The following is a 27,120-nucleotide window of genomic DNA, read 5'->3' on the forward strand; positions in this document are numbered from 1 at the left end:
AGGAGCCTCCACACTGTTTTCCATAGTGGCTGTACCAACTTACATTCCCACCAACAGTGTAGGAGGTTCCCTTTTCTCCACACCCTCTCCAGCATTTGTTATTTGTAGACTTTTTAATGATGGCCATTCTGACCAGTGTGAGGGAAACAGATTCATAGACATAGAGAACAGACTTGTGGTTGCCAAGGGGGAGTGGGGAGGGAGAGGGATGGACTGGGAGTTTGGGGTTGGTAGATGCAAACTATTACATTTAGAATGGATATACAAAAAGGTCCTCATGTCTAGCACAGGGAATATTCAATATCCTGTGATAAACCATAATGGAAAAGAATATTTGAAAAAGAATGTATACATCTGTATAACTGAGTCACTTTTCTGTACTGCAGAGATTGGCACAGCACTGTAAATCAACTATACTTCAATTCAAAAAAAGACTGCCCTAGAAAACTCCCTTGCCCCTTCCACCATGTGAGGACACAGCAGATCATCGCCGGCTGTGAACCAGGAAGTGGGCTCTCACCAGACACCAAATCTGCCTGCACCTCGATCTTGGACTTGCAGTGGGATTTGGACTTAATGACCTTCAAAAGTAAGTTTATGTACTACAATGCTGATACAATAATTCCTTAGAGGAAGAATCACAGGATTTAAGAACTTAGTCTCCCATAACACCACGAGAGAGTGGCTCACATATCAGCTAAATTCAAGGTCCGACCCAGTCTGTGAAATGTTTGCCAACCACATGGGCGGGAGTAACTAGGAATATCCCTTGTACTGTGAGACATAAATTATTATTTATTACTGACAGTGTCACTAAACAAGAACCCCAGAGACAGGTGAGACTGTTTGGATTTGGGCAAAACCACACTGCTCACTTAGGGATACTGCTGGCCTCTATTCACAAAGTCACCAGAAAGAGGTATGGATTTGAATGGGGCTTTGAGCAGAAACAGGCATTAAATTCTTCATAAAGGTTTGTGGCCAAGAATTCCCATTGGGATCTTATGACCTGACTTTTCAGCTGATTTTAAAAGTGTCTTCGACTGAAAAGCATAGCACAAGACTTTGGCAGAAATTGAATAATGCTACTCAGCAGAGACCATTGGGGTTTTAGATTCAAAAGCTGCCTGATGCAGCCATTCATTATAGTCCTTTGAAAGATACTTGCTAGCTTTTTATTGAATATTTGTAGAAAATGCCCCCACCATGGAAGTACATAAAATAATCCTGAGACAGGTAATACCTAGAGTGTTTTGGGTAATGTAAGGGAAACATTCAAGTACACAAGAAACTGATCAGCATACCTCATTGATAAAATGGAAATGTCATATTCAAGATCATGAAACAGAAGGTCAGGGGGAATTTGCCACATACATAAACAGATTGCCTGAAGTGTTATGACAGAGCCCTCGGAGGGTCTGCCTGCTCATTGCTCTGTTTCTGAATCCTATGATCATCTCCCAGCTACCACCAAACAAGCTGCTTGATTCTCTGTTGGGAGCTCCCAGATGGAGCTTTGCCTTGCTTTCTTGAAATTGGCTTTGATATATCCTACAGTTCATCAAACTCTGGTAAAAGAAAGCAAGTTCAGTTTGCACAGTGGGTGGAACTGTGGCCTACTTATTTAGAGATGGAGGAGGTATTATTTTGTAGTCCCAAGCAGAGTGGCTGAGGAGTGGTATGGTGGCCGTATAAGCACTGTTGACTCTCCTTTGATGCTTCTGAGGAGCCACACACAGACTGAGTCGTGCCTGGGGCTAGAGTATCCCCAAGTAACTGTTATATGGAGTACACAGTAGCTTTTTGTGCATGTGGTCTACTCAAGGTATGGTGTTGTGTGCACATGAATACTCAAAGTGTACTCGAGCCAGCGTTATACAATGTCAACAGTACATGTAGGGGATTAACCCAGGTGCCATTGTGCCAACATTTTAGACCTGTTCTCAGATTACTATATCAAACAAAACTTACATTCTGGATACAAATTATCAAATTAAATAGACTTGCTTACTCATTAGGGCCACTCCCTAATTTTTATTATTTTTTATTAAGCAAGTAATTTTTATATTAAGCAAACAGATAAGTAATTTTTATATTAAGCAAACAGATATTTATCAGTGCCTATTATATGCCTGGCCTTGTACAAGAAGTTGGAGTGATAAAGCCCTTGCAGCAGAAGCACAGGAAGAAGTTCTTCCTGCACCCTCATGGTGATCACCAAGCTCTAGCTTGATCATTAGATCTTTTCTAAGGTATTGGCCATAGTTGACAGTAAGCTTGGGAGATTAATAAAATACAAGAGGACTGAATGTGTCACCTGAGTTGATACTTTATCACAACTGTCAACCTTGCCTGAAGAGAGCTGCAAGCTCACCCAGGAGGAACTGTTGGATATTTTGATCATTCTAAAATTTAATGTGGTTACAGAGTTGATTTACAGCTGCAGTGGGAATGTTCTCTTTTTTTCTCTGGGGATGTCTGGATATCTGATTTTTCACTCTTGGCCGAGATGAGTGCAGAGGGATTTATGATACGCGGTTTAGAGTCTGAAGCCTCTGTTGATCCCCAATGTTACCTTCTTTACTGTTGATTTGCATCTGGGCTAGTGGGTTTGAAAACCGTGTCTGTTACTTAAAGGGCCACTGAGAGCTTTTTCTGGCTGTTCTCTTCAAGTCAAGATTCCCGCCACAGATCTAAGTAGTTCAAACCAGAGACTCAGTGTGGTTCAGGAACGCAAAATATGGACCCATGTGGAGCTTGTGCTGTGGGATGTCTCTCGAACCTCAGATTATTGCTTGTGGTCTCTCTCTCATTCACTTCACTGTATCCTTCACCTTTAAATGAAAAGACTTACATGAATGTACTCTGTGGAGTCTGGTGAGGGCTTTCAAATATCCAAACTTGGAAAACAATACAAATGTCCCTGTAGGTTAGTGCTAGAAGCTCAAGTTATCAGAGTGAATTTATAAGAAGGATGCCACTGGATAGTGTGGCCTCATTCTTATTTTCTAATGACATGGACACCATGGCTAAAAAGGTTAACATGTCTGTCTTGTGGTAGAGATAAAACAAGTAAATTACCAATACAGTCTCTCCCTATCCTACAGGGGATATTATGTAATGATACTTGGAAATTGATGTCACTAAAAACTTGTGCATGATACCTGGGGTACAAAACCAAACCCCATTTGGTTTATGTCCATAAACCAAATGGGGTACAGAATTTTATGAATAATCTCCTCTACTTACATCCCCTATCACTGAAGATGGGTGATAAGTAAAGAGATTTCTGTTGGGAAGTAATGTAAGTGATACTATAAGTTAAATAATATATGGTGTGTTAAAAATTACCTTACTTGATGTGATTAAACGTATGTAGCTAGTGATTCCCAGCATTAGAAAAGATTTCAGGGGGCCAGTTTGAAGCCCCCAACTGATTTGACAGCTAGGGAAAAAATAGGGCAGGAAAAAAACACATGAAATAGGTCTTAGAAAATCTAAACACATAATTACATCTCCTCATCAATACATGTATAAAAGTTCAAATAGCTATTGATATTGGAATAAAAGAATAAGAGAACATCCAAAGTTCTGTGAAAGATGGCTATGGTTGCAATGAATACGTTATGTAGAGCTAATTACCATTCTCTGTTGGATGGCTCAAGTCCAAGCCATCATCAGGGGCTTAGTAGGTTATTATTTAATAGGAAATATCATAGAATATCTTGTAAGATAAGATGAAATACCTTTTCATAACTTGTGTGAAAAGATACCTGAGAAATATGTGGCGAGGAAAACTTGATTGAGGTCAGCTGTGGGGAAGGGCCTGTGACTCACCTCTCCACTGCTGGGAGATGCTGGAGGGAATGAACGACCTGAATGAAAACCATCCTTGTTAACATTTCAACAACCCTAAGAAGATCACTTTTTAAACATGTTACCGGTATTTAATAGTGGAAAATTCCAGGAGCCCCTATCTACAAATTATATGTAGCATGATATACCTGGTTTCTCTTGATTGCTCATTAGAAACAAAAACAAGAACAAACCTGGACTTCCTGGATTTTATGTAGCAGGGCTAAACTGGATGATGAGGGGTAGGCACATAAACTATATAATTAGTGGGATCTCAAGTGGAGTCAAATTAAATGGCTTCATTCATGTCAGTGTTTTCTCATACATTGCTCAAATCTCTCCTGTTAATTTGAAACAAAAAAGAGATCCAATACAGGAGAAATATAAATTTTGGGAAATTGCGTTTGGCAGTTTCTTGATCCTTAAGGAAAATAATGTTTCATATGTTTCTGGGGCTTGCCTTATCATTTGAATCTGTCATAAACATTGGTGCTGGGTAAGATTTATGATTTATACTGAGTCTGCTTTGATAATTCAACCATTTGAGTTAACACAAAACTGATATCCTAAGACATATACCTTAATCTAACTCAAGGAAAAATTTAAAACTATATAAATATATACAACTCAATTGGAAGCATAATATTGGGAAAATGAATTAGTAGCTTAAAATATACCCACCAACATATATACAAATTCACAAAAAAGAGTCAGTTTTTTTTACATCCATGTTTTAAGAAAATTTCACGGAAGCGTTACACATATCTCAAAAAATTGAAAATAAGAAACGTTCTCAGGACTTCCCTGGTGGCTCAGTGGTTAAGAATCCGCCTGCCAAAGCAGGGGACACGGATTCGAGCCCTGGTCCGGGAAGATCCCACGTGCCGTGGAGCAACTAAGCCCGTGCGCCACAACTACTGGGCCCGCGCACCAGGACTACTGAAGCCCGTGCGCCTAGAGCCTGTGCTCCACAACAAGAGAAGCCACTGCCATGAGAAGCGGGTGCACTGCAATGAGAAGCCCGCGCACTGCAACATAAAGTAGCCCCCATTCTCTACAACTAGAGAAAAGCCCGTGCACAGCAACAAAGACACAATGCAGCCAAAAATAAATACATTTATTTTAAAGAATGTTCTCAAATAAGCACAATAAAAATTATAAGATAATTTCTATCAATGTAAAATTAAAACCCTGCAAATATTAGCAAACTCATTCAGTCAGTCACACACACACACACATCTCATGCATCATTGGCCAGTGAAGTTCTAATCGTGAAATAAGTTGGTTTCACATTAGAAAATATACTAATGCAAGATAGCATGTTAATAAGTTAAAAGAGAAAGTTACACAATCAAATTAATAAATGCATCACAGGTCTTGAAGGCCTTTAATACATTAAACATTCATTTTATGAAAATAAATCTTAGAAGATTAGGGATGGAAATTCATCTATAAAAATAAAACAGATGAAAAAATTAAAGAAAAGAAAGAGGGGAGAGAAAAAAGACACAGCCAACAAATAGTTGTAAAGGATTGAAAGTTTACCTTTAAGATTGGGAATGAGTCAAAGATATCCACAGTTGCCACTTCTCTTTAAATTATGCAGTTTTTCTAATTAGTACAGTAAAGTAAGAAAAAATTAAAAGTTATATGGTTAGGAAATAAAGAAAGAAGACTGCTATGATCTATAGATAATAGGATTGTATATGATGGAAATTCAAAATAATCTACTGAATAACTATTAGCATTCTAAAAAGGGAACATTTTACCAAGTTTGAAACCACTTATATAGCATTCAAATATCAACTTTCTTAGAATAAATTTAGGAGAATGGTGCAAAACTTGATTGACATAAATAAACCTAATAAACATTTATCAATAAAATAATTATAAATTATATGCATAATTTATATAATTTATAGATATTTAATCTGTATAAATATCTATAAATTATAATTATTTCATGAGTGTAATATAGTTAAAAATTGCATTACATTTTGGAAAAAAAAAAGTCCAATGCCCAAACCTTGCCACAGCAATTCCATGGTTGATTCTGTTCTAGAGAGCCATTGTACATATGAAAAAGTTGCAATTAAACTCATTCTGTGAAGGACTAACTGTAGAAATAAAACATGATAGAAAAGCTATTTTTCAGTAATATAATGAGCCCATAAATGATCTCTAAGATGAGATATTGTACAACAGAGAAAGTAAATATTGTAGGTGTGCACATTCATGTATGGATAAATCCTGGAAATATAATTTTATAAAGGTAATTGCAGAACATGATGCTACACTTGATGCAAATTATTTAATGTATAAAGACATACTAAATGGTAGTATATTTTTGTATGGATTAAAACATATATAATACCATTATAAATATCCATAGGATGGCTGTACACTAATTTCAAATAATGATTGTCTCTTGGGAGGTGAGAGAAAATTAGAAGTGATGGGTAGCAGGGTTTTAGTTATATTTGTATTATTTAATTACTTAAAGATACTAGGAGAAAGAAATAAAGCAAGTGTGTTCAAATCATTTTAGTGAAGACTATATTTTGCATGTCATATTTTGATTTTTCATTTTTTCAAGTAGTTTATAATAAAAAGAGAAAAAAATTCTGATTTTGTGATTGGAAATTAAAAACATCTTAAATTTGTTTTTATGGAGAAATAGGTTAAAAAATACTAATATATTTCTTAGCCTTTGGGAATTTTCTTTACTGGAATTTTATGGTGTTTTTCACTCTTTTTGAAAGTTAGGCTTTATTATTTTAGCTCAGAATAACTTACAAATCCTCAAGATGGAAGTGACCAAAAATCATCATATATGTATAGTGTATATTTCTATTTTATGATGAATAGAGTCAAAGATAATGAATCCCTTATTGTTTTCTCTGAGCCCTGTGATGGAACAATGAGAGAACTGAGTGACTGAAGCCAAATATTTAAGGAAATGATTGTATTTTTTTTTTCTTAAGGTCCCTTCCTATAAACATTTTCTGTCATTGAGCCATGTGGATGGGCTAGAATGAATCTAAGAGAAAAAAAAATGGCCACAAATTCTTAATGTTAGCTTGTACTATATTTTTGACAAACTTATTTTTTATATATTAAATAAGTATTACCTTTTCTGAGCAGAAGCATACAGCAAAGAAAGTAGATATTGCTGAATTATCAAACAGCTCCATCAACCAAAATGTTTTTCTTCTCATTGCTGAGATTTCTTTCAGCTCGTCAAGTTCCTGCCCTTCCTGGAACTTTGTTGTGTCCTTCATCCTTTCATACTCTTTGCTATTCCAATAGAGTTTCCATTATATGCTTACTTAATTATAGTTTCTGTTCTTTGTGACTCCTTTCTGAGTTTCTGTAACCAAAAGAATCTGTCTACTGATAAATTCTGTGTGCTTACAATAGCATCTAGCACGTACTTAGTTCCCCAAAAACATTTGTTGAATGGACGGGTTAAATAAATCTAAGTAGTATACCATCAGCATAATGAATACATTAATGAATGAGTATAGTTATAAACAATGGACATTCATGTACCCACCAAATAAATACTTTCTGGAAGTAAATAGCTGCTGTCATAGACAAACTTACATGAAATGAAGAATGCAAGCACTGGAGATTAAGCTGGCTACTTCAGGGAGCAATGATAATTTAAAGTGTGGGAATAAAGCTGTAATTTCAAAGTTCATCAAAATATAGAATGATATGCAAGATCTTTCTTGGTCTCCAGAAGACAGTGATTTGCTCTTTGTAGCTGAGTGGTGAAAACTAAGCTCAGAAATTTAATATGTGTGATACTGAATTTTAACATTAGTTGAATGCATGGCTTTGCCATGTCTTTTATGTGTCAGTAAATATATTGATTAGAAAAAAAATGTGTCCAGCAGTTAGAATAAGCACATCTGGAAAAATTGAAGACACTGGAAAATATCTGACTGAAATGTTCAGTATCTTTATTTGTTTGTTTTTTTCAGTATCTTTAAAGCATTTTCCTCTGTGCCTCAGTTTCCTAAGAAAGATTTTCCTTTACTGTTACTGATTGCCAGTCAGAATGCAAACTCAACCTAGCCAGGTGGTATAATATGAAACTAACATAAGGAAGGGAGGGATTATACTCAAATAGAATGCAAAGATTTACTAATTTATATAAATGGAAATTCAGGGAATAGTTGACTTTCACTCATGCCAGGAAATACTAGGATTTTATAACAACAACAACAACAATCACTTGTATATGACTTTTCTACATATGGAGTGGTAGTTGGAAAATCTGCAAATGAAGTGATTTTCCTGATATCAGCAAGGATAAGGGAAGCTCAGAGTCATGAAACTGAATCATCAGATATAAAGTATAGGAATGTTTATCAAAATAAACATCCAAGTGGCATAAAAGTTTAATGTAATAGTCTAATCCAGTGCTTCTCATTTGCTTAATAGGCAACTGAATTACCTGCGTATAATGTTAAAATGCAGATTCAGATTGAGCAGGTTGGGGGTGCGGTCTGAGATTCTGAATTTCTGTGAGCTCTCAGGTGCTGACCATCTGCTTATCCATGGGACAAAAGGTTTTAGTATCAGGGGTCTTGCCCAAAGAGATCTCTCCCTGAAGTTAATGAATCATAAGTTTCTGAGAAACTGAATGATAATACACCAAAGCTCTGCTTCATTTATATAATAAAACCTTTTTAAAAACCCTGTCTTTTAGTGAACCATATCTGCTGTCCTTCTCCGTGCCTGTGTTAAAATGCAGTTTCGTATTCAGTGGCCCTGACCTCATCCAATTTCCAGAACTAATTAGCTTATAGAGAGATAGCATCTTGAATGAAAGAAAGGCAGATTCCCTGTTATAATCCCCCAAATTCATAACATACATTCTTCAGGAAAGGTCATGCATATTATGACATCTTAAATGTGAGCTATTTCTCTAGTGAGTAGTTAGTGTGTGGAATGATCATGTTAATGAAATAAGCAATTTTGGATCTACTCTTAGAGAATAAAGTATACCTAAGTGCCACATGCGATTTATCAGCCATAAATTGAACCTGAATATTTAGAGAAGACAGTTTGCTTATGAGATAGTAAAGGTTTCTGCTAAATGAGTTTCGCTGGCATTAATATACATATATTTTAAAACCTTGTGAGATTTTAAGGAAAGATATTCTATCAGATTATTTCATAATCACCCAGGTTTTTCTTAACTCCCCTTGGGGCTATAGGATATGATTTTACAGGTACCGTACCTCCCAACGCTTAATGTAGAATTCACAAAGATTCCCAGGTGAAGAGCACTCAGTGTAGCAATTCACTATGCAACCTACATATCACATATAATCGCTTTGACTTTCCTTCCTACATTATTGCTAGGTTTAGTGAGAGGTAGCCTCTCATTATGTGTGTGTGTGTGTGTATAATTATATATAATGTTATATATTATACATATAAATATATGTAGGTATATGTATATAAATATTGTTAAATATTACATAAACACATACATATTACTCTGTACTGGCTTTTGGCAAAGAGTCTAATGTTTCACCATTCTCAGCTCTCCAATATTGAGAATTTTACTAGTATTATTTGTTCAGTATTTCAATTGGTATTTCTCCCAAGGAAGAAAAACAGTCCTGCTATTCCTTGAAAATGTACCATTATTTTTCACAACTGGAGACACTTGTGTCATAGCCATCTTGAAGAATGCATTCAAAGTCTCCCACAGAGCCATGCACACAGTATTAATGTATCTAACACTAAAGCTGGAACTGTTCAGTTGACCCCTTAGGATTTAAGCCTGTGACTGCTTTCACTGTGATTATCATGGTGAGATCAAGGTCCCACGAAATAATTTCTTCCCGCTTCAAATTGTTCTATCACTCAAACATATACACAGGAAGGAAAAGCAAAGAGACTTACAAAACCCCAGACACCCTATTCTGGACTGGTTCGAAGCATTAAGTTGTTCATGAATTGATATCACAATAGCTTTTGTTAAGTAGAAGCACATTCTTTCTTAGTAGTTAAAACATTACTGAAGCTTTTAATAAAATAGTTTTATAAGCACAGTGGGCTGTAAGGAGCTTGCTTGGGGATGATTTTGTTTCATCTTATTACTTCACTTAAAGAATTGTATTTATTTATTTAAAACCTCAGCACTTCATGAGATTGATTGAACACTGAAGGGACCGAATTCAGCTTAGATGTTTCTCAACAATTCAGTCTGTTGTGCACAGTGAGTTGGAAACATGTAAAGGATTATTTGAATTTATTCCTAGGAACTTGTGAACATGGTCTGTTTCACAAATAAACAACCTTTCCTAAGAAGTCATAATGACAGATGAGCCTATGAAGATGGAAATTATTGAAAAACTGTTTGCTCCGTGATATGTAGGTCAGAGAGACCAGATTTTCTTTTTATCCATATGTATGGAGGTGGAGGTATATGTGATAATCCTTGGCTTATTTTACAAACTGTAATTATTTCACAGAGCAATGTACCAAAACCAAAATTAATTCTATTTTACTGATTAAAAAGGTTCTTTGAGAATAGGAGTGTAATTTACAAATTGATATTAGAAATATTAAAATCACATTAATAATACTATTATTTGTAATAAAATGGACAAAATTAGCAATATAAAACTATTGGAAAATACTTCACAGGTTAATTTGGTCATTATATGCTTATTAAGGAAAAGAAGTAAACATTGATTTAATGGCAAGACACTATATTATCATTATACATTTTAAAATAGAACACATGAAGCAGTGCTGCAAATTTACTTTTCACAGTTTTTATTTTGCAAAATTTCAAACTATAGCAAAGTTTAAAGAGCAGTACAATGATTATATCTTTGGCTAGCTTTAGCTTTATTCGCTGTTAATATCTTTCCGCACCTCTCTCTCTCCCTTTTCCTCTCCCCTCAACTCTCTCTCTTCCATTTAACTGAGAGTTATGTCATCTGTGTTCTTACCTCCTCTCTTTTTTGTGCAACTTCTACCTAGCTCTCTGCTAGGCTCTGGACCTGGCCAGAGGGATCTGGCAATGCATTTGCACATGTACACATAGTTTGAAATTCACTGTATTCTTCTCCTAATTATATTGTAGGAGAAGACTATACATTGCTTATTTGTTCTTAATCTGTGCTAGATTTTGTATTGAATGTTCATCATTATCCTTTAGGAAACTGGCTGAAATATTCTGTCTCTCAGTCAAATCATTTACCTTAGCCGTAAAGATTGTTCGACCTGCAACAAAATAATCCGTCTCAGGGCCTCTTACACCCGTCTGATTCTATTTATAATCAAATTTCTGGTTTTCTCAATTCTCTTTCAATTATTCTGTCTCATTCTGGCTTTACCTCAGCTACGTCATAGAAACAACTCATTGCCATTTCTGCATGAGTTACCTTCCATATTGCGTATTTTTTCCCTTGATTTCTCAGCAACACTCAATACTTTCAATGGTACTATCACTGTGAAAATGTTTTTTTTTTTTCCTTTTTTTGTCTTTGGTGAACTGTCTTTTAATGTAATGCCTACCTTTCTGCCTATACCTTCTGGGTCTCCTTTGTTGCCTTATTATTTTCCATCCAGCCTTTAAACATTTTGCTAATTATGTTTTATCCTAAATTCTCTTCTCTTTTCATGCCATGCATTCTTTAAGAAATGACAGTTGCCTAAAACTATGATTACCACTTTCCTAGGAATTACTCACAGTTAATATCCAGGATGAAACCCACCATTCCCAGATCCCTCTGGATATCTCAGAAGTACTTCTTTAGTTGTTCTAAACCAACCTTATTACTGTATCCTACCCGCCTTTAAATTAATTTTTTTCCAGTTTTCCCTATTGAGTACATAATCATCGTTATCTATCAAGCCCAAAGCATCAAAAGTATCTGTGATACCATTTGTTTTTCTCACAGCATTATGCAGTTGTTCACCTGCTAGGTGTTTACATCCTAGGTATCTTTCAAATTTATGTTTTCCTTTTTACCCCTCTACTCTATTCCAAGTGATCATAATCTCTTTTCTGGACTCTTACACTGCTGTCATATCTGTTCTCCTCATATGCAGTTTTGCATTCTTCTAATTTATTCTATACATTGCTATTCGAATAACTTTTTTGTTACCTAAATCTGATTATGTCATCCCCTCACAAGATGATAACAAATGGAAAGCTGACCTTTTGGCTTTGGCTAAAGATGATACTCAACTATGACCTCAAATCCCCTGCACTGCTTGACTTCTCTCTAACTCTTTAACCCCATCTCCCATTATATCACCTTTTCTGTTTCTCAAGTCCAGTTTCTAGAATTTTCCGTATTTGATGATGGAAACCATGGGGGGAAAAACAACAACATTGTACATCTATATTTATTATATATCAACTCTTCCACAGTAGAATCTGGTAGAGTAAGGTGAATCTTTTCCAGACTATAGAGTAAAGGAGAGAGTATATATGATGCTCAATATGAATAGTTATTTCCAAAGTATAACTTATAGAGTGGGCAGATATTATACCTACCTGACTGTGTAACATATTTGACCTATGGTTCTCTAAGTCTGTTAGTATAGTGACTGTGGATCCCACTTGAGCTCTGTAAGTAGTATGTTGTTCCCATCTGTAACTATGAGGTTCCAAAGGCTAGAGTGCACAAAATAGTAGTATATCTCAGTGCATTCCAGAGGTTTTATAGTGAATGCCTTTATTTTACAAAGTTGTAGTAGTAGGAATAGCAGAAGGGAAAACTGTGTGACCATCAGTGTTTCTTTTGTGTTTTCCCAGCAAATTAAGGAATGACCCACATTCAATATTTAATTCCAATATCTATTATTCTAAAGAATTAATAACACCATTACACAATGAATTTATTCTCCTATATTTAAGTTTCAACTCAATACTAATTACCCCAATAGCAGGTCTAAATATAAAACCTATTGCCTTAAAGGAATTAGAGACCCTCTTCCTGTTTTCAATTTGCTCTAGAAACATGATAATATAATTCACCTAAAATTTCCATAATATTACTACTGGTTAAAATATTGGGTTGGCCAAAAAAGTTCATTTGGGTTTTTCTGCACAATGTTGCAGAAACCTGAATGAATTTTGTGGCCAGCCCAATATATCATACCTTTTGGACGACTGGTAAAAAGTTGTGGAACAACCTGGAAGTAAGTTGCACAGCAAACAGGGAATCTGGAGAGATTTTATTTAACAGCTGGGGCAGGATGCGTGCTATGGGTCATCTAAAGCTTGTTATGGAAATGACTTTTGGTAACTCTACTTTCCTTCTATAGATTGGGCAGTTGGAAGAGATCAGTTTTGTAATCTATCTATTATGTTTTAGCAGGGAAGCAACAAAATAATTGACACTCCACAGACATGTTTGGTTCTCAAAGCTGTTTCATAAGCTTCAATCATAAACTGTACTCACATCAGCTTTAAATGACACAACGTGCTTATCCAAAAGGCAGACCTGGAAAGCAGCCTGTGATAAGTGATTCCTGTCACAACACAGCTCTGCTTCAGTAGATGTGTGTAGGGTAGATGACAGCAAGATGCCCAACAGCTGCTGGCTGCTGAACTAACATGAGATGACACAGGCAGGGGTGGCAGGCAGAATACATTCTTTTAAGGATATTCTGAAATGAACCATGGCTTCAGATAGGTGGAAAAGCTAGGGAATAAAAAGATCAACTTAAAACTGAAATAGTTCTTAAAAATCATAGAAAGCGTGACTAGACTAAATGTCAGTAAGGTCTGTAAAATTCAGATAGCATTTGTTTGCAGAGAAAGGTTTTCAGTCATTCGTTTTTTCAAGCATGTCCACATACATACATGACTTTTGTTTTGAATGAAGAAAATTGTCAATTTTAAGAGATTTTTGGTTTCATTATTTTAGGTATGTTTACTCTCTGTTGAAGCAAAGTAAATAACACTGAGTTAAATTTGTTTTAGACAAAAATATCCAGTATTCCTGCAAACCATCCTAGAACACTAATCATTTTGTACCTCTTCTGATTAATCTTGTCAGTAATAAGACTGTTTTCTTTACCTGACAGTTACAGTTTATCTTTTCAGTAAATGCATTTTCTCTTTTGGAAAGTTGACAAGGAGCACATCCACGTCCCTTGTAGCTAATGGCTGTTATCACTTTAGGTTTACAGATGATAGATTTTCTTCTAAATAACCTCCAGGGTGATCTTCATTGTCAGTGTTGTCATCCCTTGAATTTGGATATAGTTGATGGAGTTATGCCAGTGCAGCAATGAAACTTCCCCATGACCAAGATTTTGCCATATTTTATACTGATAATATTATCAAATAAATATATTATGCTCTTTTCTACCAAGTTAATCATGAAAGCTATAGAAATATAAAAACACACAAAAGAATAATAAAAATAAATCTAAAATTAATTTCATCCATGATATTGAATGAAATAGGTGCTTTCAGCATCAAAAAATAAAAATCTGACCAATCACTTAAATGTTACATTTACAGTAATATCTCTTAGCTGAATTATTTTTTCATTTAGGTGAAAATGAATGTAGAGGAGAGTGCATTCTAATTTAATGTTTCAATTTTAATACAAACTACTTGAGAAACCATGGTGATATGTCTATTTTTTATTACTTTGTCAAAATATTTCCTTAGCCCAACTTCTTGAATATATCCATTATACATGACAAAACATCACCTCTTTTTAATAATAATCTCTAAACCTTCAGGTTGACAAATATTTATTCATGGAAATCTTATAGTATAGTGTGTGAAGAGCATAAATCTGTAGTATAACAAATACAGTGGTTCACATAAGATATAAGAAAAGTAAAGCTACTGAATGTTACCGATAGCATTCAAGTCTTCTTGGTAACATTATTAAGAAATAACCTCAACTTTGTGAGAGCGATTTAATCTGAAATACTCTAGATTAAATATATTTTTCAAAAAGCATCCTGAATACTCTATTTGAAATGATCACACTCTTTTCTGTGGCAGGCAGTCCAGGATAGTGGTAATATTGCCTTATTCACTGATCATCTTGACTACGTAACTTCAAAACGTCTTCCACGCTGGAATGTATCAACCATGACATATAATATGATCAGAGTCAAATCTTTGTAGTAGTGGTATTACTGACCTCAGTCTGTTTTAACACAATGAAAAATATTTCATGTTATTATGTGCATCTGGATTTTAGTCAAGTTTCAGTTTGTTGAAGAGTGGAAAGTAGAAATTGATACGCAGTTTCAACAAACATCCCAAGTTATACATTTGTAAAGAAAATTTAAGTGAAAGTATGTTTGTTTCATATCACATTTAATAATTCTGTATTACAGGTATATATTTCATATATCCTCATCACTTTAGATGTATTATTACTTTTAATTTGTAAATCTGCATGTGAAAGCACAGGTTTAGAAATAAATCTTAAACCAGAATGGAAGACATCAGTATGTATTGTAAACCTAGGTTTACAATATCTACACGTCATTCCCATAACACAAAAGAAAATGCTCAGTATGGAGACTATATCAATTAACTATCAACTTATTTAATATTCCAATTTAAGGAACTGTAGGTCTTTGAACATATGTAAAAACCTAAAATTTTAAGTCTTTGTATAACTTTGAAATCAGGTCACGATTTGTAAGGGTTCATAAATGCAAAAGGCGTTCGACCCTTCATAGTGGAAAACTTTTATTTTATATGGATGAAAAAATGTATAACACGAATAGTACTTTACAGTGGAAGAATATGAACTTATGGATAAAATCAGTTTATGTGAGAAAATTATTCAAAATGTAAACTATTTTTTCACAAATATCCAAAAATATAATTATGAAGTGTAAAGGTGCCATTGCTCAGAATAATTATAATTCCAATGAGTCTCTCTTTATGAATACTATAACTACCTATTTTCGCTAATCTAATTAGGAATGTGTAGCACACTGTCCTTTGACAGGTCCATTTGTGGGTTTAATTCCTGAGTCTAACTTTCATATAATCTAGTATATTTTTATGACCTATCTTAAGGAAACATAAGCTACAACATGCACAATTCTAAAGGACAATTGGGAACTTATACAGCAAGCTTCTGAGATGTTCAAACACTGACAGGCACCATTTAACTCTCTATGAAACTATTGTCCTTCAATGTGTAGAGTACAGATGACTGCAGATATGACTCAACCTTTCAGGCAGATGAAGAAATATCATACAACAAAAAGATCTTGTAGGGCTTCCCTGGTGGCGCAGTGGTTGAGAGTCCACCTGCCGATGCAGAGGACACAGGTTCATGCCCTGGTCCGGGAAGATCCCACATGCCTCAGAGCGGCTGGGCCCCTGAGCCATGGCCGCTGGGCCTGCGTGTCCGGAGCCTGTGCTCCGCAACGGGAGAGGCCACAACAGTGAGAGGCCCGCGTACCGCAAAAAAAAAAAAAAATCTTGTAGTATTTGTTCAAGCTGACCATATCCAAGGTGGAGTCCATGCACCCTGATTTGTTCCAGGCTCCTGTGCCCCTTTCCCCCTGTTCTGGCCCTAGCTGGGATTTTCAGAAACATTTAATTATTTACTCAGAATCATCCTTTTGCAGCAGCTAATGGAAGCCTGAACTGATGCCAGGCTTGTAGTTACCACCAATAGTGACTTTCTGTAGTTTCCATTATAAGATGGCAATGGGAAAGGGAAGGTGGAGAAAAGTAATAATATTTATTCTAAAAAGCATATTCATATTAGAGATGAAAGTCACATTTATTAAGTTAAAATATTCCAATTAGTATTATTTGGGGGAGGCTGTTGATAGATTCATCATGGGTTCCAAAATGAGAAGTTACATTCCACTTACGTTTTCCTATATTCAGACTTTTGTTTATGTATTTTGAGAAAATATTAGATTCCCCAAACATGAAATTTAATAAGTACTCATATGCAAATAGAAGAGAAAGTATCTTAATGAAGAATACAGAGAGAGTCTTTGTGTCTATTCCTGCATTTGTGTTGGCCAACTTCAGAACAAAACTTCAGAAGGCATGGCTGCTCACAAGTGTTTTTTGTGTGTGTATTTGTGTGTTTACGTGTGTGTGTGTTGCTTTTTAGTTCTTAAGCTGTGAAATAATAGGGTTGGATCCTAGAAATTCTAAAGTCCCCCTGCATTCTAAACTTTCATATATCTGATAGAACTTTGAAAACAAAACTATTGCTAAATGCTTATAAAATACTTTGATGTTTTACTTCTAACGGCTGTTTTGGTTAACTGCTTAGTGGAGCTCTGAATGTACTTCTCTGTGTGTGCATATATGTTTATTTTGTAATCATTACAAATAAAATCTTTTTTTTTTAACTTCATGGTTTCAGAATTCCTTATGAAGCTAACAGTAATCAAAATTATGATTTGGCAGTTTCTTAAAAAGTTAATTTTTTCATTCCTACTTGCATGAAATATCCAGGAAAGGCAAATCTACAGAGACATAAAGCATGGGGCTTGTGGTGGGAATGCAGAGTGCCTTTTTTTAGTTCTATTTTATTTATTTAACATCTTTATTGGAGTATAATTGCTTTACAATGTTGTGTTAGTTTCTGCTGTATAACAAAGTGAATCAGTTATATGTGTACATATATCCCCATATCCCCTCCCTCTTGTGTCTCCCTCCCACACTCACAAAGCACCGAGCTGATCTCCCTGTGCTATATGGTGGCTTCCCATTAGTTATCTATTTTACATTTGGTAGTGTATATATGTCCATACCACTCTCTCACTTCGTCCCAGTTTACCCTTCCCCCTCCCTGTGTCCTCTAGTCCATTCTCTACGTCTGCATCTTTATTCCTGTCTTACCCCTAGGTCCTTCAGAACCTTTTTTTTTTTTTTTTTTTAGATTCCATATATATATGAGTGACTTACTTCACTCTGTATGACAGACTCTAGGTCCATCCACCTCACTACAAATAACTCACTTTCGTTTCTTTTTATGGCTGAGTAATATTCCATTGTATGTATGTGCCACATCTTCTTTATCCATTCATCTGTTGATGGACACTTAGGTTGCTTCCATGTCCTGGCTATTGTAAATAGAGCTGCAGTGAACATTGTGGTACATGACTCTTTTTGAATTATGGTTTTCTCAGGGTATATGCCCAGTAGTGGGATTGCTGGGTCATATGGTAGTTCTATTTTTACTTTTTTAAGGACCCTCCATACTGTTCTCCATAGTGGCTGTATCAATTTACATTCCCACCAACAGTGCAAGAGGGTTCCCTTTTCTCCACACCCTCTCCCGCATTTATTGTTTGTAGATTTTTTGATGATACCCATTCTGACCAGTGTGAGTTGATACCTCATTGTAGTTTTGAACAAATAAAATTTAATTTCACAAAATGAATTCAGATATTTAGGAAAGTTTTGACATCCAATACAATATTTTAGCATCCAGTTTAGCCCCTTTCTTCAACTGAAAACTGAGAGACACAACAATGGTATATTACTCTAAGAAGGAATTCATTGTCTTTCTCTATAAACAGATAAAGACTTAGTATGACCAATACGGCAGTGCAAATACAACATAGGCTTAGGAGAGTTGGACTTTTGTAAAAGTTTTAATTCAGCAGAGATTCTTTGCTACTATGTAGCTGCCATCAAATTGAGGGGGCTCAATAGAGGTTAACAAAATCATATAGTCATACTGAGAAGGAGTGATTTTAATATGTTTTATTTACCTTATAAAGACACACTGCAACCCTCCTCCATTGATCTAAGATTTCTTTGAATGATTTGATGACGTGGCTCCAGGGTCAACTGCTTGCCTGTTATCTTCCCAGAGTTATTGCTTTGGTCATCTGGCATTGTGATTGTGATTGTTGCCTTTTTGAATGTTGAAGTGCTGCCATTTATTTCCTCCTGGAAAGTAATTGCATTTATATTTGATTTTTTTGACATGTGAAAAAAATGGAACAAAACAGCAGGATAATGAGCATCCAATTCTAAGTTAATCGTGGCACTGTTCATAATTTGTATACATGAATTCTGTTTCAGAATGTAATTTGATCTGAGCTGAGCTTCTCTAAATCTAAACGAGGTGTCTCACACACAAAAAATCACCTTATTTTTATCCATTGTAAACGCGCCAATTTTTGAAGGCCTTTGGGAAAGTGTACAGAAATAACAATATAAATTGAAATAAATTCAGGAGGTAAATTTTTAAATTATCTCATAAAATAAAATATGTAGAATCATTTCTTAGTACGGTTTGGAACATGGACAAAGGTTAAGCTTATCATAAAATTAATAAGCAAACTGTTGCACCAAAGCAGATGGGCTGGATATAAGCACTAGAATGCATACTAGATTCTACCAGTTCTATGTTCCTCACCACATTACCTGCACTGCTAAAAAGATATAGATCTTCATTTATTATTTGTGCATCTCTAATACCCACAGCACTTTTCTGGTCCATTATTGTCAATTACATGTTTTTGTATATTTAATTAATAAATCTGGTCAAATGATATCAGATTAGCTATAAGAAAAATTCTCATTTTGTATCAGTTCATCTCATAAACTGCTTGGTTATAAGAAGTCTCACACATAAATATTAATAAGCCCCTTCCTGTTTTACCAATAATTCGTGAGGCAGTGTGATATCACGGAGGAAGCAGATGATACCAAAATACCTGGGCTGAAAACCTCAATGCTGCTCATACTAGCTGCTTCATCTTGGATAGATTACTTAATTTTTCAGAACCTCAACATCCTTGTCTGTAAACTGGGGTTGAGATTGTTAGGTGAATTTGGAATGTGTAAAGTACCTGGACTAAGTAAAATGCTTAGTACACTCTAAATTGCTTAAAATGCTACTTACTGTTGTTGTTACACACAAAGTAAACTAAATAGAATGAAAGAGTAGAAGAATGTTCAAATAAAATCACATTTCATATAATTTAAATTTTGAAAAAATATTGAAATATTGATACATTGCATTAACCTGTACATTTAATAAATAGATGACTGATAACAGGATGAGGCAATAAGATATCCTTAACTCTTATAGTCCATTTTAGAAAATCTTGTAAATTATAAAAATTGTAATGATACTATAATAATATAATCACCATTTATAAATTGATATATATATATATAAATGTATATAAATTTGACTACTGTTAACATTTTAGGGAACATTTTAGAAGCTCTTTTTCTGTTTAAATATCAATCTGTCACTTATCCAGATATCTGACAGAATTAAATGATATTGTACATGCATGTTTATTTCAGATAATATTATGATAGAAATGTTTTGCAAACATGAACTTCAATAACTGCTTCATTGTATGGATAAATGCATAAAAATGGAGTAATTCCACTATGTGTCACATTTAGTATTTTGAAGTTATTTGCTAAAGCAGACAATGCTGCAATAGATAAGTTAGTATAAAATTATTTGTATTTATCTAGACTATTTCTTTAAGATAAATTACTAAGGATACTATTTGTGTTTTAAAGTGCACAAACAGGGCTTCCCTGGTGGCTCAGTGGTTGAGAGTCCGCCTGCCGTTGCAGGGGACACAGGTTCTTGCCCCGGTCCGGGAAGATCCCACATGCCGCGGAGCGGCGGGGCCCGTGAGCCATGGCCGCTGAGCCTGCGCTTCCGGAGCCTGTGCTCCGCAACGGGAGAGGCCACAACAGTGAGAGGCCCGCGTATGGCAAAAATAAATAAATAAATAAATAAAGTGCACAAACAATAGAAAGCTTTTCATATATAGATTCCCTTTAGAAAGGTGGAACCATTTTATACCAACATCAATTATCTTGCTGATACAGCACATCTTTATAAATGTCATTGTTATTGTCATTTTTTTCAAAAGCCTTTCATATTTTGATATGAATTTTATTTATACTTCTTTGTTAGATAGTGAAGTTGTGTCTATTGGTCATTTACATTTATTAGTTTGTGAATTTCATTTTCTTTTCTCTTGCCCAATTTTGTATTTAACTATAAGAGCTCCTTATAGATAAAGAAACAAACCTTATAAAGATATAAGCCTTGTCACACATGCATCCATAAGTACCTTTAGCAAAACTGAATGCAGAAAAATATATGAAAGATTATTAATTCAAATTCACCATGACTCTAACGAAGCTTAAGATTTAGTGGTCCTCTCTTACGTGGAGCCTACTAAGCTCTTAAGATAGACACTAGCAATATGTTCATATGGTTATGTGATTTTGGAAAATTTGCAAATATAAGACTTTTATGTGTTGATTCACCTCTGCTTCTCTAGGGCACATTTTCTCACCTGTTGGGGGACACTGTAGAAGGTATGGCATTTTTTGGATCTGGCTAAGGAAAAGTTACACAGTGGAATACATTTAGTTTGGCTTTATTAGAATATGTTTATGTTGTTCATAAAATTATATCTATTTTGTTTATCCTTGTTATTTTATTTGTTTTCATAATTGTATATTCTTTTTAAAAAATTGCATGCCCAGATATATAAAACTTGACACCCATAAAACTTGTATCCATCACAGATGATATTACTATAGGTGATTGATAGATTACCTGAAAGGTAATTTGAAAAGGTAATTTTCAACAGGGAACAAACTAAGCCAAAGGCAACATGCCAAGATGTGAAGGGCACTCATTTTTAAATGTTTGAACTGCAGGTCTCCACTGAGGTCTATATAACGATCTCAGTAATTCCAGCTCTCACCCTTATCCGAGATCAACTAGGCCAGTTTGGAGTAAAAGTGAAACAGCATTATATATTCCTCCCCTACTCAGGAGCAGGACAAAGAGTAGGTTTATCCTTGTCCTACTACTGTTTATGTGTCTTTGATATCAGAGAAGACTCCAATATGCTATAACACCAGTAATACCCCCACTCCCAACATTCTACTACTGTCCCAAAGACCTTGTCCTTACTTAGCCAAGCATAGTTTCTCTCCAGAAAAGCTAGAGAGCAGCTCTTTTTGTAGTAGGCATACACAACAGTGGTAGTAGGGTGGAGTTAAAGTAGGAGGAAAGCTTACATTGCACGTTGTGTTCAAGTTCATCTTTTCTGGCGTGTGACTCATTCCCTGTGCCATATATAGACTATGCTTGGAGCATAGTCTCATTCTCTTGCAGTCATGGAAATAATGAAGACAACATCAAAGAGAAATATGAACATTTCATAGAAATGTAAGAATAGGGAAGAAAGGCTAATACCTGGAGTTAGGATAAAATTTGGGGGAAAAGAAAGAGAAAAGTAATAGAAGAAAAAGGCTATTTAGCTATAGGTAGCAATGTGTGGATGGATGGCCAATTGATGTATTATGCAATTCTTACATTATTTTACATTCCAATTTTACATTATATAATATTTAAAGAGCATACTTTTCAACTAAAAAAATGAGACTGCCAGAAGATTGGCAACAGTTAGTTTATATTAAACACTAAGAAAGTAAAAGGCATGTGCATAATCAATAGTATTAATAACAGATAAGGATTGATATTTGATTTAGAAATGTATTACTACTGAATATGAAGATTGGAGGTAATAAGAAAATGAGAAAAAAAACTGTGCTATTGTTGAACTCAGCATATTTGACTTTATTTGTGGTATAGTGATATCTAATGTTCAGAAGATCATCTAAGAAAGTTACTGAGTGTACTAATGAGTATTATCTGGCATAAACCACAGAAAATTTTATGGCATTATAGTAGGGCATTTATTCAGAATATAAACTTCTACACCAAATAATAATTATATATATTTTTCAGAGGATTAATACAAAAGCAAAGATTTGATACTGTAACAGATATAATGAATGAAACCATTTGTTGATTATTTCTCAATTGTTTTAGCTATAATTCTGAAGAAAATTCATGTAGGACAGAAAACAATTATTACTGGATTTGTAATTTTCTTCAATGTAAATATTTCTATTAGTGAATATATTGTAGAGTACACAGGATTTGTCCAGAAGGTGATAAGACTGATGAGGATAACATAGTTACTCTACAAACACTGACTCTTGGAAAAAAATAATTTGAAGGGCTATGGATAAGAAAATGCCACAAGTATGCATGAAAATACTTCATATTGCAACTGATGATCCTCCAACAAATTCTAAGGATTTCTCTAATCCTTGTGAGCATTCTTTAAGCATTGTAGTCAGTGAAGCTACAATATTGATCTTTGTATGACCAATGTTTTAATAACCATTCAAAACTTTAGAACTATTTTTTTAAAATTTGTTTATCCAATATTAATTTGAAAATACTGTCAACTCATCATAATAAAACATATGTTATAGAATGCAAGAAAAATTTAGTTTTGAAGCCAGCTCATCTAAAATATACAGATTTCAATACAGTTTTGTCATGCTTTTAATTAAGTAAATGTTTAAAGAAAAAATATAGTAACAAATATTTAGTACGTAAATCTAATGGCTTATAAAACAAGTGAATGACTGAAGATTCTTTGAGGAAAACCAAAGCAATAATCAATTTCTTTTAATTTTGGATAAATTAAATTAGAAACTTAGAAAGTATTTTGGTCTTTTCATTGTTCCAGATGGTATATGTAATTTAAATAATTATGGTGTATATGTGACCTAAACTCTAGTAAATATATAAAAATAAAATGATAAAGAAAGCATATCATATTGATAAAGTATTGATTTATAAGAAATCCAAAACTTATGATATTCTCTTAAACCTATCATGGCTCTAATAAAAGTATTACAGAATATTTTCAGTAATACATATGAGACATGTTTGTGAGTAAATCTGTACCTATTAGGACATGTTTTATTTTGCCAAGAAAGACTGACAAACAATGTAGGTCAGAATCGCTTATATTTGTACCATTTTCTTTATTCTAATTATATTCTCCAAAATGTACTGAGTCTCTTTCTATTTGTGTTAACATCATTGTCCAACCAAATGAAACATACAGTGCAGTAAGCTGCAATGAATGGTATAAAGTTCTTTGATAATGCATTCTTCTGAACAAAGAAAAGAAAACTACAGATAATTTATTTATTTTCCTGTCAATTGTGAAATCACAGAGTAATGAAAACAGAATAAGGAACCAAATGTATTAGTCCAGTGACAAAGCTTGAAATGAAAAGAGAAAATGGTTAGAAATTAACCTGTACTTGGAGTCCTAAGGCCTTATAACTCCCTTCTCATGACATACATTAAAAATAATTCTAAGTTGCACTTGATATATGGGATATACAGGTACAATTCTTATCATTTTTGATAATAATTTAATTTGCCTTAGTTAATCATTTCTAGCTGATAAATATGAGTAGAGGCAAAATTCTTTATACTGATCCGTTTAGAATATTTTATTATTACATTAATCTTTGAAAAAAATCTGATTGCTATGAATGTGTTTACAGGGCATATAAGATCTAGAACTCAAATTTTATTTTCAACAAAAATGCTATATATTCATTGAATAGATCCAGTAATTGTAATTTTATATATATAGGTAAAGATAGAAATTTTTATTTCTCAAAATTGTTCCAGAGACTCTGAAAGATGAGTCATTTTAAAAACACGGAGAAATATGTATATTATGTTGTGCTAACATATGTAAAAAAAATTACCTATGAAACACATTAATTTTCACAAAACACTTTAATATTGATCTTTTTATGACTCACAGCAGATAATTATGGTATATTTAAAGTAGTAAGGAATTGAGTTGTTTTCCGTATAATTACTCATAGGAATACTAGTATACATATATGCATATTGAGACTTGTACCATTTATCTCTACTACTTCAGTGTACAATTATGTTAGTTGAAATTTTGACTTTTTTGTGTAGAAAGATTAAATACTACCAAAGTTAAAATATATCCAAAAGAACCCTCTTTTATAAATATATAATCTATGTCAGAAAACTCAATGTGTTGTTAAATAAGCCTTATTTTATTTTTTAAATTGTTTCATTAAACTTTTACATTGATATTTATTCATTGTGAAGTATCTACAATTATATGGCAAAATATGAAATTAAAACACTAAAGTCCATCTACAAGAAAGCAAACAAAAAATCTCCAATTCATTCCCATCCCCAGAAGTAATACTACACATATTATTCTGACAATTATATTGTACCTTGAGTTCTAGTAGAGATCTTTACTGTCCATATAGTTCATTCTTTCTAATGCCTACTTCCATTTCCATAGATTGGATTATTATATTTGTTTATATTATAAATAATGCAATACATAATATGATTTTTGTAAATAATTATATAATAATTCTTTTTAAAAATGTATTTGTTCGTATAAGGAATGTTCCAATGAACCATTTTATAAAAACTTATATTTTGATGGTCATTTTTGTAAGGTACAATCCTAGAATTAGAAATGCTGGCTGAATGATTATGCACATTATATTTTTTGATTGATATATCTAGGTTGCTCTTTAAGCACAATATTAATGTTCATTCACAACAACAAGATATGGGAGTACTTATTTCACCACACCCTTGCTTTTGAAAAGTTAGATAGGTGAATGACATCTCATTTTTGTTTTAATTTACTTGTTTCTGAATAATAACATGCTTGAATATCAGATCATATTTCCATTTTTTAAAGTTAAATATGTTTTATTTGCCTGCCTTTCTTAATCATTAATAATGACTCTGAAACAAATGGCATTCATACTGTCAAGCAAGAAAAAAATCTTTTTCTTGAGAAGAAGAGGGCAAAATGATTCAATTATTTTCCGTAAAAGTAGTGTGAATCAATGCAGGCTGGTCAGAAGGGCACTACTTCAACCCAGAAGCAATCTGTTCTGAATGTAGATAAAGTGTCTTTGTGTTTGGGTAATTAGTTCAATGTAGATAACTTCTATGTGTCCTAGAAGAGGCTTTCAACTAATAACTTTATAAACAGATCTGACAGACTTATTTTTGCCCTGGGCAAGGTCATTTTAAGTCATGGCAGCGGTAAGAGAAAAGGAAAAACATCTTAAGTCCACTCAAGGGATGAGTATAGTGTGACTTTATGTTATAACATGAGACTTAGCTTAAGCTCTAAAGCGGGTATCCACATTATAAAGGCGGTAAAATACACATTTAAAAGCCCTGGATTAAGGCATTCTAATGTAATAGATAAATATCAGACCAATATTAATACATGCTCAAATTATAGAGGCACTTGAGAAATTTATCTCTCCACAGTGAAAAGTAAAATCAACTTTGTGCATTACAAAATATTAATGACATTTGAAATTCAGCTTATTTTTCAATTTGATCAGAAGCCAGATAATGGAATATTTTCACATGATAAATAATCAACTTTCCTAGTTAATTTATAAATCAATACCTATAATAGGAATTACTAGGGCTTCATTAACCTCAGATTCAAGAATGTCATTTGATAACTATTTTCTGACTATAGGAGGTTCATATAAAATGTTAGAAAATTTTTCTAGTAGTTGAGACATCTGAGACACTAAATTCATTTTAAAACTATAAATTCCAAGTAATCTTGTTTGATCTTATCAAAAAACAGAGGCAGGAAAGGTTACCTTAATTTACCCTAAAGGATAATATGTATTCCTGAACCCAGATCTTATTTGTGTGTATGAAAACATCCTTGTATTTTCCTCACATTACATTACAAATGACATTTATTTAAAGAGTATACTGCAACCATCATTTATATATTTAAGAATGTGAATTCACATACTAGTAAGTGCCTCTCTTGTGCATCCAGATAAACATAAAATCTTTGTTTTTCTGGATGGAATGGCCAGTTTGGTGAACCCTTCATGGTCAGAGTCTTCTCTGATATAGTTTTTGTTGAAAGCATTTAACAGCACAGTATTGCTACAACTATTACTCTTTTAATAAATGACAAATAGAGGGGATTGGTGAGGATGGTGGAGTAGGGGGATGTTGGACTCACCTTCCCTCACAAACACATCAAAAATACATCTACATGTGGAACAATTCTCACTGAAAACAAACTGGAAACTGGCAGAAAGATTCCATTACAACCAAGGCTGTAAGAAAGATCCACATGGAATCAGGTAGGAAGAAAAGAGAAGGGATCAGGTCGGACCTGTGCCATGGGGAGGGGACTCAGAGGAAGAGGGAAAATATAGGGGTGGAGATCCGCCCTCAGGAGTGAGCAGTTAGAGCCACATATTGGATGCCCGGGTCCTGCAGTCCAACAAAGGGAAAATCAGCCCCCTTGGCTGGTTGGAGTGTCTCTGGGGCTAATAGGAGG

The 27,120-nt window shown here is 34.1% G+C and overlaps 1 long non-coding RNA gene across 1 annotated transcript in view; it reads left to right on the top strand.

The window, feature by feature from the left end:
• Positions 1 to 27,120, top strand: part of LOC137205016 (uncharacterized) — a 242,152-nt gene that overhangs the window by 82,251 nt on the left and 132,781 nt on the right. Inside the window, exon 2 of the long non-coding RNA XR_010933957.1 lies at positions 387 to 589. This is a non-coding gene — a long non-coding RNA (uncharacterized lncRNA). The remainder of the gene's footprint in view (positions 1 to 386; positions 590 to 27,120) is intronic.

The sequence above is a fragment of the Pseudorca crassidens genome, chromosome 13 (genome assembly GCF_039906515.1).
Source record: "Pseudorca crassidens isolate mPseCra1 chromosome 13, mPseCra1.hap1, whole genome shotgun sequence".
NCBI lineage: Eukaryota > Metazoa > Chordata > Mammalia > Artiodactyla > Delphinidae > Pseudorca > Pseudorca crassidens.